The sequence below is a fragment of the Rattus norvegicus genome, chromosome 2 (genome assembly GCF_021556685.1).
Source record: "Rattus norvegicus strain SHRSP/BbbUtx chromosome 2, alternate assembly SHRSP_T2T, whole genome shotgun sequence".
Classification (NCBI taxonomy): Eukaryota; Metazoa; Chordata; class Mammalia; order Rodentia; family Muridae; genus Rattus; species Rattus norvegicus.
The window spans coordinates 244,946,218-244,959,586 of NC_141535.1; the positions used below are offsets into that span (position 1 = coordinate 244,946,218).

The window sequence follows — 13,369 nt, forward strand, 5'->3', positions numbered from 1 at the left end:
CCCTACATCCCTTTTATGAGCTGTTTTCCTGATGTCCAACCACCAGGCCTGCTTTCATCAGGATTCCTGCGGCCCTAGGAAGATAGGCCACAAAGAAAAATAATTCTGTCCCTCAACTCCTGTGAATTCTTTGTAGCGGTGGATCTCAGAAAGACACATGTATAATGTGCAAAAAGTCCATCCCAAAGAGGATCCGCAAAGGGACACAACTGGAAGCAACAGCTTGTACCCAGCTTTCATGGCTTCACCAACAAAGAGCAGTCAGCCCACTAGGGATCGTCACAACAGCGGACTCCAGCTTTGGGCTCCAAAAGGCACAACATGGAAGACAGATCTGTGGAGGAAGCCAACAGACTGTGGTGTTTGCAGGTTCCTCCCTCTGGCTGTCACTAGGATCACTGGACCAAGAAAAGTTTATAGAACTGTCCTGTGGGTGAGGATTTAAATGCTGACTTTAGGCAGAACGCAGTGGGACACTGACAACTTCTGCATCTGCTGCTTCCTACCTTTCTCCAGAACAAAGACAAAATGTCTATGGCAAACAGGAGTGTCTTGGAGCGATGGATAGGGTTTCCTTCACAGTCATGCAGGTTTTCTTGCTCTGTCTTACAGCTTGGGAGTTCTCCCGACTTGCTGGCCTCTGCCTCTTCACAGAGTGGTCTCAGGAATCTCGGCTGTGGATGTACCTCTGTTTGGCAGGTGCTTTCCTAACACCCACAAAGCCTTGGGTTCAGGCCACAGCACCACACTCACCAAACGCAGTGGCTCACGCTTGTAACTCTAGCTCTCTGGAGGAGAAGGCAGAATAATCAGGAGTTCAAGGTCATCCTCGGCTATAGGAAAATTAAGGCCCATTTGGGATACAGATAAATAAGACTTTGCCAAAAGAAAAAAAAAAGAATAAAAGGGGAGAAGGGAGGGAGGGATGCAGGGAGGGAGGGAGGGAGAAGGGGGAAAGAGGGAAAGAAAAATAAAGGGAGGGAGGGAGAGAAAGAGGAAGGGAATGAGGGGGAAGGAGGGAGGGGGAAGGAGGGGAAAGGAGGGAGGGATGGGAAAAGAGAGAGGGAAGGAGTGAAGGAAGAAAGTTAGTTTCCTGGTTTTAGTCAATGCTAAGCACTGCACAGCACAGGCGCTCACCACAGGCCATTCAAGAACACTGAAACCCTCTTGCTGAAACCCTCTTCCCTCTCTCTGCACCCCACTTTACTACAGACCATGAAAAGCCGAAAAGCAGCTCCTCATAAAGCTGTCCGTAAAGCTGTGTGTGGTAATTACGCACCACAGACCTCAGCACGCACACAGCTCTGTGGCAGTGGCTTGGAAACTCACTTTTCTTTACAGCTTTTGGGGCTCACTTTCTCCCCCCCGGCCCCCGTCTTACCACCACTGAAGTACAAAACAAATCCTGATTTCCACCTATTGCCGAGCTGCTGTCATTCATTGATGCCACTGTCTCCACTCCTCAGATCTTTACTTTCGCAACCTTACAGAGGTGACCGAGAATCCTGTGCGTTGGCTCAAGGAAGCTCACATTCTAAGTGCTGTCAGTATGGTATAAAGGCATTACTCTCTCCTCCGAGGGGACAGAACAGTGTTTATTCTAGACTCAAATAAGAGTGACTATGGCCTGGGAACACAGACTTATGCCAAATTTTGTTTTCCAACGTGGTCACAGTTTAATGAAGTTTTAGAGTAGCTGAACAAAGACAGTCACAAATCAAAGCCTTTTGGGTTCACTGGACAGGCCCTAAAAGGAAAGCCGGTAATCAGCAATCAGCTGATGGCTGACAGGCTTTGGGTTAGTGGGAACTAGGTGTCTGTATGTCCAGGAGACTGACCTAATGAACGCAGTCTGTGAGCTCTTATCCTCCTCCTCACACCCCACGGCAACAAATGGCTATGAAGAGGGCTCATGGCAGCCCCAGGTAAATAACTTCACCACAGTGACGAACGTTCTAAGTCAATCTGCCTTCCAGACAGCCAGTGCAAGGCTCTGTCTTTTTTTCCAGAAACTTTCATTCTAAGAACTTAACGAAGTTCAAACCACCCAGGTCTGAAGGAAGACCCCCCCCCAAGGAAAACACTAGGAACAGATGAAAAGGAAGTGGAACCCTCCAGATTAGGCATCCAGGTTGGGTGACCTGGGGATGCTCACAGAGGCAAGACCAACAACATAATTCATGCCATGTGGTGAGAAGTTAAAATTCAAGCCGTCTTATTCAAAATTATGAAGAAAATACAGGCAGGGTTTTCTGTGAGGATAAGAAATTGGCTTGGGGACAAGCAAGCTGCTTATCAGAGCACCTGAAGACTGGGGGTAGAGTCCTTGCCTAGAATGCACAATGCCCCAGCATGCATGACACCCAGCATTCAGGATGTCCTAGCATGCACCATGCTCCAGCATGTACAACACTCCAGCGCGCACACTGGCCTAGGCTGAAACCCTACACCAGGATGGAAACACTATCAAGCATCCAGTGCAGCAAAAATATGCAAGCTTTGGCCATTTTTTTAAGTCAAGCCATGAACTGAAACTGAAGAACTAAACATTAATACACAATTAGAAAACCATTCTTCGGGGTTGGGGATTTTGCTCAGTGGTAGAGCGCTTGCCTGCACAAGGCCCTGGGTTCGGTCCCCAGCTCCGAAAAAAAGAAAAAAAAACACTCTTCACTTTGCCAAGGGCTCAACTACATGATCTTCTAGGTAATTCTCTTTATTCTGAGTGAGTTTATAAAAGACCAATGCTCTGCTTCTCACTAAAATGAATATACTGGGTAAAACAGATTGTATCTGAGAGAGAGAGAGAGAGAGAAAGAGAGAGAGAGAGAGAGAGAGAGAGAGAGAGAGAGAGAGAGAGAATAGATAGAAGATGAATAATAGATAAGATAGGTAGGTAGATCAATAGAGATAGATAGATAATAGATAGATAGATAGATAGATAGATAGATAGATAGATAGATAGGTGATAGATAGATGGATAATAGAAGATGAATGACAGATAAAATATGTAGGTAGATCAATAGATGATAGATAGATAGATAGATAGATAGATAGATAGATAGATAGATAGATAGATAGATAGATCGGTCGGTCAATCGATAGAGATTGACTTCAAACAAATGGTCTGAAACCGTTTTAATTAAGGTCTATAAGGAAAGGCTCTCTTTCTTTCTGTCTCTCTCTCTCTCTGTCTGTCTCTCCGTCTGTCACACACACACACACACACACACACACACACACACACACATACACACACTCATTAAACACAAACACTCAGAAACACATATACACCCTTCAGTAAAAGTTATGAGAAGAACTCTGTGGATCTGATTTTAACACTCTATCCCCATGAGTTTGGATTTATAATGAGGAAAATAGCAGCTTAGAGAGGGTAAAGTTTGGAAGTCAAAGGTTTGAGGCATTTAGAGCCATAGAGCCACTTAATTCTGACCACAAAGCCCAGGTTCAGTAACCATCCATTCCCCACTCTCCTGACCTAAGGCTGAGCACTCTTCCACAGCCAGCTAGAGTGGCAGGTGTGTGTGTGTGTGTGTGTGTGTGTGTGTGTGTGTGTGTGTGTGTGTGTGTGCATGCATGTGTGTGTTTATATTTGTGTATGTATGTGTATATATGTGTGTGTGTACATGTGTGCATGTGTATAGTCAGTGTGCACCACATTGGTAAGGGGTGCCAGGACTATGCTTTCATTGACACCTTTCTGGTGGAAATCTGCCTGGAAATCACTAATACTGTCACAGTTGACTCCTGAGAACAAATGTTTATCACAAATGGCCCAGAGTTGTAAACAACAGTAAGACGTGGATCATCTGTCCCCGAGCAGAACTGCTCACATATATCCTGTCTCTGTTTAAGGTGGGTCAGAGGTGTTCTATTACCCATGAGGTTAAACTCTTTAAACCATCCACCACTGCACCAACGCACTAGCCCACCAGTCCACCAGACCACCAACCCACCAGACCACCAGACCACCAACCCACCAGACCACCAGACCACCAACCCACCAGACCACCAGACAGACCACTAGATCACCAGACCACCAGACCACCAACCCACCAGACCACCAGACCACTAAACCACCAGACCACCAGCTCTGGAATGTAGACTAAACAGTCATTGGGGCTTCCTGTTATTTTATACAAATGACATGTTCTAAGTCTGTAACTTAAAAGGACCCAGAGTAGCTGGCTCAGAGGGAGTGTGAGACTGGCTGCCTTTTAGAGCATGGAGAGAAAGGCAGGGGTCTGCAGCAGTAGAGTTATGATAAGAAGACTGTAGTTCACCCCAAGGCATAGAGCCACTGACCAGTGAGGAGTGGGAATTAGAAACTTTTATCTTTATCTTTTACAGTTCCCTCTGGCCCTGTGCTGAGTAGTGACGCAGAGGGGTGGAGAGAACGATTTGCAAACCAAGCACAGCCGTCCAGACAACTCCACCTGAGAATGCTCATGCCTGTCCTCTAGATCCTGTTCAAGTCCTCAGTACTGAGCCATCCCGTAGGCCAAGCTCAGCCAAGCACAATAAACTAAACAAACTCCCTTTCTAAGGAGCATGCACCGGAAGTCTTCACATCACATCAGAGCTCAAACCACCCCTCCATCTCTTTAACACTCAGCTTACTCCGACCCAAACTATCTCGGGTTTCTTCGGTGTTGACCAACATTTAGTTCATCTCAATTATCCCATGCCATTCTCTGCCCTACAGATGCTGTAACAGGCCCCAGACTTCAGCACCACTTATGTCCCGATAGGACCATTCTGGCCTTGGAACCCAGCATGTGGGCAGTAACACCTGCCAAAGTGATACAATCTATCTGTTTTAATCTTGCTATTTTGTTTCAGTGATCCCAATTCTGGCTAACTGTTCTTGCTGACTGAAGTGTGTCAACCCAAGATTCCTCCTTTGTGCTTAAAAGCTCACCCAGAGAAAGGCTGCAATCATACTCCAGCACTGAACACCCAGCGTAGCTACCAACCGGCTAATAAAGACATTGTACTGACTTGAATCTGTGTCCAAGTCATCCTCCTTGGTGGATACCTCACAGCATCATGAAGAGCAAATGGTTAAAGCAGGTCCTTTGAAGTCAGAGAGACCGGAGGCTGCTGATTCTCTGTCATTCCACTTACTGAAGAGAGTGACTGAGTTTCCTGGGCACTGGCTGCTGACTGTAGAGTGGGAATGTGTTTTCCTCATAGAGAGGCTGTGACATCTCACCTCCATTTTAGCTCGCCTCCTGTGATGGTGGACTGGGATGTGAACTTAACTGGATCAAGAATCAAATAAGAGGAACACCTCTGGGCAGTTTGTGAGGTTATTTCCCAAAAGGAATAAAGGAGGTAGACCCTCTCCAGAGTGCTCAGTACCTTCCTGAACCAGCCCTGATGTTAGTAGGTCTCAGTGAAAAGCAGAGCCATGCTGCCTGCCCACATGCCTTCTTGCTGGTGTTTCTGACTTGTTGCTACCATCTTTCCCTTCCATCAGAATCCCTGTGTCTTCTGCTGTGCAATGCTGACAGAAGAGCAGAGGCTCTCCAGGAGTCCTCCTGGGCTTCAGCACGGCAGAGGCTCTCCAGGAGTCCTCCTGGGCTTCAGCATGGCAGAGGCTCTCCAGGAGTCCTCCTGGGCTTCAGCGCTGCAGAGGCACCTGGTCTAGTGGGCTGAGCTTCTACTACATCCTCCGCCTCCCCGGTCAATGTCATGTAAGTCAACCTAAAAACAATCCCCTTTGTGATATATATTCAGTCTACATTTATTGGTTTTGCTTCTCTGGAGAACCCTAATACACCTGCCACATAGTAGTTGGATGGTAAATACCAGCTACTTCAATGGCGATAGTGTTGTCCTTCCAGGAAGGGTTCAAAGATGGTTGCCCGGTAACCTTAAAAGAGCTACCAAATAGCTGAGTCTCAAGTCCCCAGAGGCTGATCCAACTGACTTGGGATCAGGTGAATGTTAAGATTGCCTGCAGCGAGTGGGAACTCCTCAACTGAAGCAGAACTGGGACCATGCTTGTGCATGCCCTCAGGCTTGGCTCATTGGCTGTAACACACGATTCCATGCTCTACACACACAACCACACTTCTGTGTCTGGCATTCGTTAGTTTTGTTGTTGAGAAATTGAATGTAAACGATGCTCTCTGAGACCTGCTTGTGCCTCTGCTGTGCTGAACTCATAGTTGGGATAAGTCACTCCCAAACGTGAAGACCCCAGCTCGTCCCACAGACGGAGTGCTAGAGGAGACAGTGAGCTAACAGAGGTATCTCTCTGGTTCAACACTGCCTTGATTTAATAATCTATTTCCATAGAATAATCTATAGGGGCTCCCCCCGGCGAGAAGGAAAGTCTACAGACCCTGGAGCACGAGAGCGGGACTTGGCACCAAGTATTTATCTCTTCCAGCTCTCCAAACCAGCTCAGGGCCAGACAACCACATGCCATGTCTCCCAAAACATCCTGTTCCTTCAACCCACCATGTCTTCACACACACTATTCTTCCTGCCTGAGATTCATTCTTTCCACCATTCCCGTATCTGCAGAATCATTCCTCCAGGTGCCAGATACAATGGTTGTAGGTTGATGTCATTATGCAGGTGAAGGCAGACAAGATAAAATGAGGCCTGTCATTGGATGAGAAGGAAGGGAGGCGGGAACAGAGGTTTTAGAAGGAGAGAGAGGATTGAGGAGGAGGAGCTGGGAGAACATGGCGGCATATGTTCAGATTCTTCTCTGCGCATAGATACAGGCTGTTTTGACTATTTTTAAGGGATGGGTGTGTACAGGATTTTGTGCTGTCTAGATGGGCAAATTATGTCTTATCAATTGGATCAGAGGTTATCGTCTGGTGTGTTCTTTCATTTGGTGGCTTGAGTCCATAGTAAGAGAGCCACAAGATAGGCGGTCTCTGTATGAAACTGGCATGGCAGCAACCCGCCTTGGGAACTAGATGGGTAGAGAGATTGCTGTCGGGGCTCAGAGAGCAGCCGTCGGCAGTGTGAGATGGGATGGAGCTTAGCGGGTGAGACGCTCTGCTGATTGAGATAAAAATATCCCGCAGATGCTGCGTGGCCCTATGATGCCAGCACTAGCGTGGGATAAAAGAAGCCATTTTTTTATTTTTTACCACAGCAAATGGTGAAGTAAACCACTATGCATTCTGGCCTTTCAACCTGAGGCTAAGAAATATAGAAATAAATATGCATGTGTCCATAAGTTATGAAAACGCTGAGGGCATTCCTAAATGGGCAGGCATAAATAGGTAGTATCTGGAAAACGTGCATTTCATCAGCCTGATCAGAAGACGGAAGTCTCCATGCTGGTCTTAAAAGTCGGGGAGAAAGGGCTTCCGGAGGAGCCTGAAGCAGGATAGGGCAGACAGGGAACAGCATCTGAGACAGACTTTACACAGCAAGGAACTGACAACCAAAGGAGTCAGGCAGGGGTGGAAGCCCGCAGAGTAAGGAAGGAGTCATGAACCTGTGTGATCCGTGAGGAAAGAACGAGCTCACAAACCCTACGCTACGCAGGGGAGGAATTCTGATGATTTACAGAGTGGAATGGAAAGCCACTAAAGGGTTTTAATGGAGACGCCATGACCCGATTTTGAAATGTCTCTCTAGCTGTTCTGTAGCACTCACAGGAGATAACAGGGAAACCCTACCTGGACACCTCACCCAGTCAGAATGACCAGACTCAAGCTCAAATACCATCTTCTCGAGGAAATTAAGTACATCGGGTGCAGCTTGACCTGAGTCTTCACACGTGTGATCTGATTACAAGCATCTGTTTAAATCTTTGGAGGATGTAAAATCAGCTTGTCTGGTTAAAAAGTACAGCTATGCCTATCTCTAGAAGCACTGCAGGCTCGGCTGCTGTGTCACAGGGACGTCAGTAGGTGGCAGAGAGGAGAGAAGCTATATCCATACTCAGTGTTCGGACCCGTGAACATCTGAATGATTAGAAGCCTACACACCCTGAAAACACTGAGCTTGAGACAACCACCAGTCTGGCACCAGAGGGCTGGGGAGCTGGGGGTGGAGGGAGGGTGGAGGGAGACCATGCCTGAGATGATCCCTGCCCCGAGCCATATTGTACAACCAGGGTGTTAGCACTCCTGAGATGGCCCAAGACACTGATGACACTGGACACCACAAAGAGGACAAGTGAGTGATGGAGAAATGGAAGAGAAAGAGAAACAGAAGGATGCAGGCACAGTGAAGAGAGGCAGAACTGGAGACTCGAGGGTAGTGAGGAGCAGCCTGATGTGAGTAGCCAGTGATGCCTCCTGGGACCATGGTGGGGTCCTGACCTGGGCTGTCACCGGGGTACACAATTGTGTCCAGCAGTGTGGGAGAGTGGGTTCTCCCACTCACCCCTTCTGCCGTGCTATGGAACAGGGAAAGATACTCTCTCCTTCCCCCTTGTCTCTTACCACCTGTGGCAGGAAGGAAACCTGGTTCTGGAGTCATGCTAGCAGGAGAGCTGGCCCTGCCCCTCATCTACTATAACACTTGAGAGATTGGGCCCTGCATCTCACCTGAGCAGCACAGTAGAGCCGACCCTGATCCCAGGGGTGGATGAGCAAGCCCAGAGGGCGTACGCATGGGAGAGCTGGTCCACTTGTCTGCTGTGTGGCGAGGGAGAGATGTGCCCAACTCGGGATGTGAATGTGGGAGAGCTGGCCCTGCCTCCTGTCTTCTGTGCAACAGCATGGAGGAGAGAGAGATGCTGATGAACAGTGATATGACGCATAACTCAAATAAATCTTTCCTCCTTTAAAAACAAAATCAAACAATGTCTGGCACAGCCACAGCTTCTCTGAAGCAGCTTGAGCTAATGCTAACACTAGAAGGTAAATCTTCAAAGTGGGAGAATGAGAGAGAGAGAGAGAGAGAGAGAGAGAGAGAGAGAGAGAGAAAGAGAGAGAGAGAGTATGTTACACTTAGACCCTGGCCAGACACCTGTATTCTAGTCTCGCCATTGTGACCTTACCCACTCTGTGTCTCAGTTTCCTTCTCTGTAAAACAGAAGCCCAATACCAGTAACAATGTAACTATTGTTATTGTTACTGAATAACAATTCCAAGAGCTGAAAACAATGCTTGGCCTTTAGGCAAACAGTACATGCAAAGTGCTTAGGGCGAAGAAGTCAAGTGTTCTCTAAGGCTTGGTCTCCACACATATGAAATAGTTATGAGAAACAGTTTTTTTTAAATAATTAACATTAGAATCTATGATATGCATATCTTATGTATGGCAGCCACCCTATACCAAGTGGTCAGAAACTGTTTGCTGATGGTATTTTGTTGTTAGTGTTGTAGGAAGTTACAAATACGCTTGTCTGTGTAACCTTAAAACTACCTTTCTTTTCCTTTCTTTTTTTTCTTTCTTTCTTTCTTTCTTTCTTTCTTTCTTTCTTCTCCCTTCCTCCCTTCCTTTAAACAAAGTCTTTTATGTAGTACAGATTATCCTAGAACTCACTGGGCAACCCAGGCTGCCTTGAACTCACGGCAATTCTCCTGCCTCAGCTTCCTAAGAGCTGAGATGGCGGATGTGCTCTCATCCCCACTTCGCAAAATGGTCTGATTTGGATTCAAACCCGAGCTCCACTTTTACTGGTAAAGCTGCCTTGGCAGAGCTTGCCTGGCCTCAGTGTTTCATCTACATGGGATTCACCACTGTGCCCACCTTAAGTTTCTACAGAGGCACAAATATTAAATCCCAACACCATGCAAGCACTCAGTGGGTATGCCAAGGGGAATTACCTCCCCAGACAGCATGCTCCCCCAGAACAGAGCTTGCTGCTACTCTCTCATCTTCTACCTCTCCACTCTTCTCTCCTATCATCCATGTGGACAAAAGTCATGCGTGTGCCCTTTTAATATCGCCTATGTGTACTAAAGCACACATGCAATAAAATACCACGCATCTCGGTCTGTTCTTAACAGAGAAACCTAAAGCGGTGGCCTTTGGATGTTGCTTCTTTTTTAAATTAACTTTTTTTAGGTTAGCGTACAAAGTGAAGGCTGTTACTTTTAATGCTCTTGGTCAAAAATAGAAGAGAGAAAGGCAAACTGCAAGTCACCAAAGTGCCAGACATCCCACGTAGAAATCTTAGATCAGATCAGGCCAGCAATCAGGCTGCTGGGGAGATTAACCAGCCTGGAAGGATTGAACAGGCGTCAAACGAGCCAAAGAATCACAAGGAAGCCACATAAACCACAGGAACGGAGAGAGATGGCCCTCAGCACAGGTGAGAAAGCTAGAAGGGAAAATCTGGTGGTGATGCCACAGGGCCATCCACCTCAGGGGAGAACAGGGCTCAGAAGGACAACAAGCAAAGAGCCAAGTCAGGCTCCTACAGGAGACAGCTGAGGAGAAGTGACATCTGGCTGTGTCACACACACAAGACCAACCATTCCAGGCACAGGAATAACCGGCATTTCCCAGCCAACACCCTCCACCTTTGAAAGATCTTATCTGCCGTTTAATAGAGTCCTAAGACCATCCCCCTATCCCTGCACTGCAACAATGTTTCTTTCAACCTTGAATTAATGATATCTGAAAGGGGCACAGAAGCCAGCAAAATGAGCCGTGAAACAGAAGGCCCGGGAGGCAGGAGAAAGTGGAGGGAAGACTTTAGGGAGCCCTGTCTTGCTCTACACCAAAGGAAGTCTGAGAGACCAGCCCAGCGGTTCCCAAGGCTTTCTGTTACTTATTAAAACCTCAAATGAGGCTCTGAATGACCGACTTGGAAAGTTCAAAGCTATCAGCTTTCTCCAGTCTTCACCTTTTCCTATTCCTAATCCCTAGGGAATGATTTTTTTTTTTAATATAAAACTGACCAGGTCCTAATTACAACAGCAAACCCCAGCAGGAGAGCATTAGCTTTTATCCCCAGAGCTAGCATCCCCTTGCTACAGAGTAATGAGGACATAGAATAAGAAAGGAGTTGACCTATACCCTGCTGAAACAAAATCCCATGGTTTAGGGTCACCATAGACTGGTTTTCCTGAAAAGGGTGAGGAATGGCACTGGAGAAGGGTGGATTTCTACCCCAGGCCCACGTGCTGGACACTCGAGCATACATGGGCTTTTCAACACTCATGTGGCCTCTGCGCTTCAGCATCAGAGAGCTCAGCAGGGGGGGTGGGGGGATCACACAAGGCCCTGGGGCCAAAGCACTTAGAACAAGTTGGACTTAAATTACTAAACAGATGTAAATCACAGCCATTCCCTTTTGAGGATTTGTGGACTGAAATCTCTGCTCTTCAGCTGTTAGACATTAGCAACTACTTCTCGAGCTGGATACAGTGTGGCAAGACTTCCCAAAGCATAGCCCAGAGATGGCAACATTGAACTCCACAGAAACACCACCCTCCCCCACCCCCTACCCCGGCAGGGCTCACCTGAGATAGACAACATCAGAACCCCCAGGGCTCACCAGATATACAAGTTCTCATGCCCTACCACACAGACAGAAAGGAGAAATTCTGGAGTGGTCCTGGCCATCTTTTGTGTCCTAAGCCCTTTGTGGAGTCCCGACAGTTCCACTGGAAAGCACTGTGGTCTGCAGACCTTAGGACCCATGTTTTGGCTGTTGAGTCCCAGCCTCTGTACGTGAGCCGGAAAAGTTACTTCCCTGCTGAGCTTCGTCCCCTCCCTTTGCAATGCTTGGCTCTTGTGCAGTGAACGTTGATAGCAATGTACCTTGCAAAGGCTCTGATCTAATCAGGGAGAACCACAAAGCCCTTGGCTTAGTTCACAGTGCTAAAAGAAGTTGAAGGCAACTCAGAACAGAGACGGCAAAGTTTATCTGCAATTGGATCCACAGCCTCCTTGGTGTGGTGGATGATACTATCCCCCGTCTGGTTATCCCTGACATGCAGTGGATGGGACAGACAGACATGCTGCTGATGGGACAGACAGAATGTAGCAATGTTCTGATACAGCTAGCTCAGGATACCAAACAAGAGTATCACATAATTTTCAGTGTCATGAAATCTTATTGCCCTTCTGATTTTTTTAAAGCTACTTATTAATGCGGAAGTCACTCTTGGAGGATCTCGAGACCGAACTGCCCTGGCTTAGTAGGCTCACATTAGTTCACATTAAGCTGCATGAAGCAGAGTCTCCCAGCTAGGCAATGAGAGCAAATGCCACCCACTCTGACAGTCTTCTGCAAGAGAAACATCTGGAAGGGTCTGAAATGCTGCCTGGCACAGGCACTAGACGAGATTCAGCAAATGGCACGTACCGTCCCTGCTACATGGTCACTCTTGAACCACTGTGAACAATCTGTGACCTGAGAGAAGAAGCCGACTCAGGAGCAGGGTGACACTGCAAAGTCGCACATGAAACAGCCACGTGCACGTGAACACCACATGCTCTGCACGCCGCGGTACATGGATCTCTGAGATAGAGCTGAATGTGTGTGCACACAAATACACAAAGGAACTCCCAAAGAAAGCAGGATTTATCCTGTACGTTCCAATTGTCCCTGTGTATACAACAGCCTCCTGAAGCAATGAAACAATTCAAAGCGTACAAATTCTGCCTGACCTCAAAGCCCTCAGGAACTCACACCACCACACCAAGACTGAACAGCTAGCTCGAGCATCCCACAGAGCAGCCGACCCTGGGGGAGAATTCACAGCTGCACGGCATCTGGGAGGGATTTGGATCAGTTCATGGAGAAACCCAGATGAGATTTCAAGGAAAGGGACGTTCCAAGGTTCACAAGTGTCCCTGGGTCAGACAATCATGACTTGCCTATACTGATCATTCCTTTCCTTTCTAAGAATCTGACCCGCACAGGTACCGCAGCCTTGGTTCCAATCTGAGAAGCATCTTCTCATTGTCTGAGCCCACCTCTCTCCTGACGGGGACTGTGCTGATCAAAGGAACAGTCAGTAACCACGAGTGGTTGTTGGGCTTTGAACCCATGCTCCGGGAGGCTGTTGCACACACAGGAACAAGTAAGATAAACAAATAAGAAACTGCACTGTTTATTCCACTTCATTTTAATCAATTCATAACCTAAAACAAGGGGCTTCGTCCAGTTATTGGAAAACAAATGAAATCTACTTCTTCAAACCATTAAATATAGATAAAAAATATCTAAGAAAAATTTAGCCGCTGAATTGGGGCATACTGTAATTGAAATATATATATACATATATACATATATATGTATATATACTGAATTCAGAATATGCAAACACAACATAACGTTTCGTTAATAATTATATACTGGTCACATATTAAAAGGAAGTCAGTTTTGATAGTTTTGGTTAAATAAAATCTATTGCACAAATTCTACATGTGCCTTGTTTTTTTAGCATTTCTTAGG

At 46.9% G+C, this 13,369-nt stretch overlaps 1 protein-coding gene and 1 non-coding gene across 5 annotated transcripts in view; one reads left to right on the plus strand and one right to left on the minus strand.

The window, feature by feature from the left end:
• Positions 1-13,369, minus strand: part of St6galnac3 (ST6 N-acetylgalactosaminide alpha-2,6-sialyltransferase 3) — a 519,650-nt gene that overhangs the window by 497,218 nt on the left and 9,063 nt on the right.
• On the plus strand, positions 7,860-7,992 carry LOC120101318 (small nucleolar RNA SNORA17). The gene has a single exon (XR_015679428.1). It is a non-coding gene; the product is annotated as a small nucleolar RNA SNORA17 (small nucleolar RNA).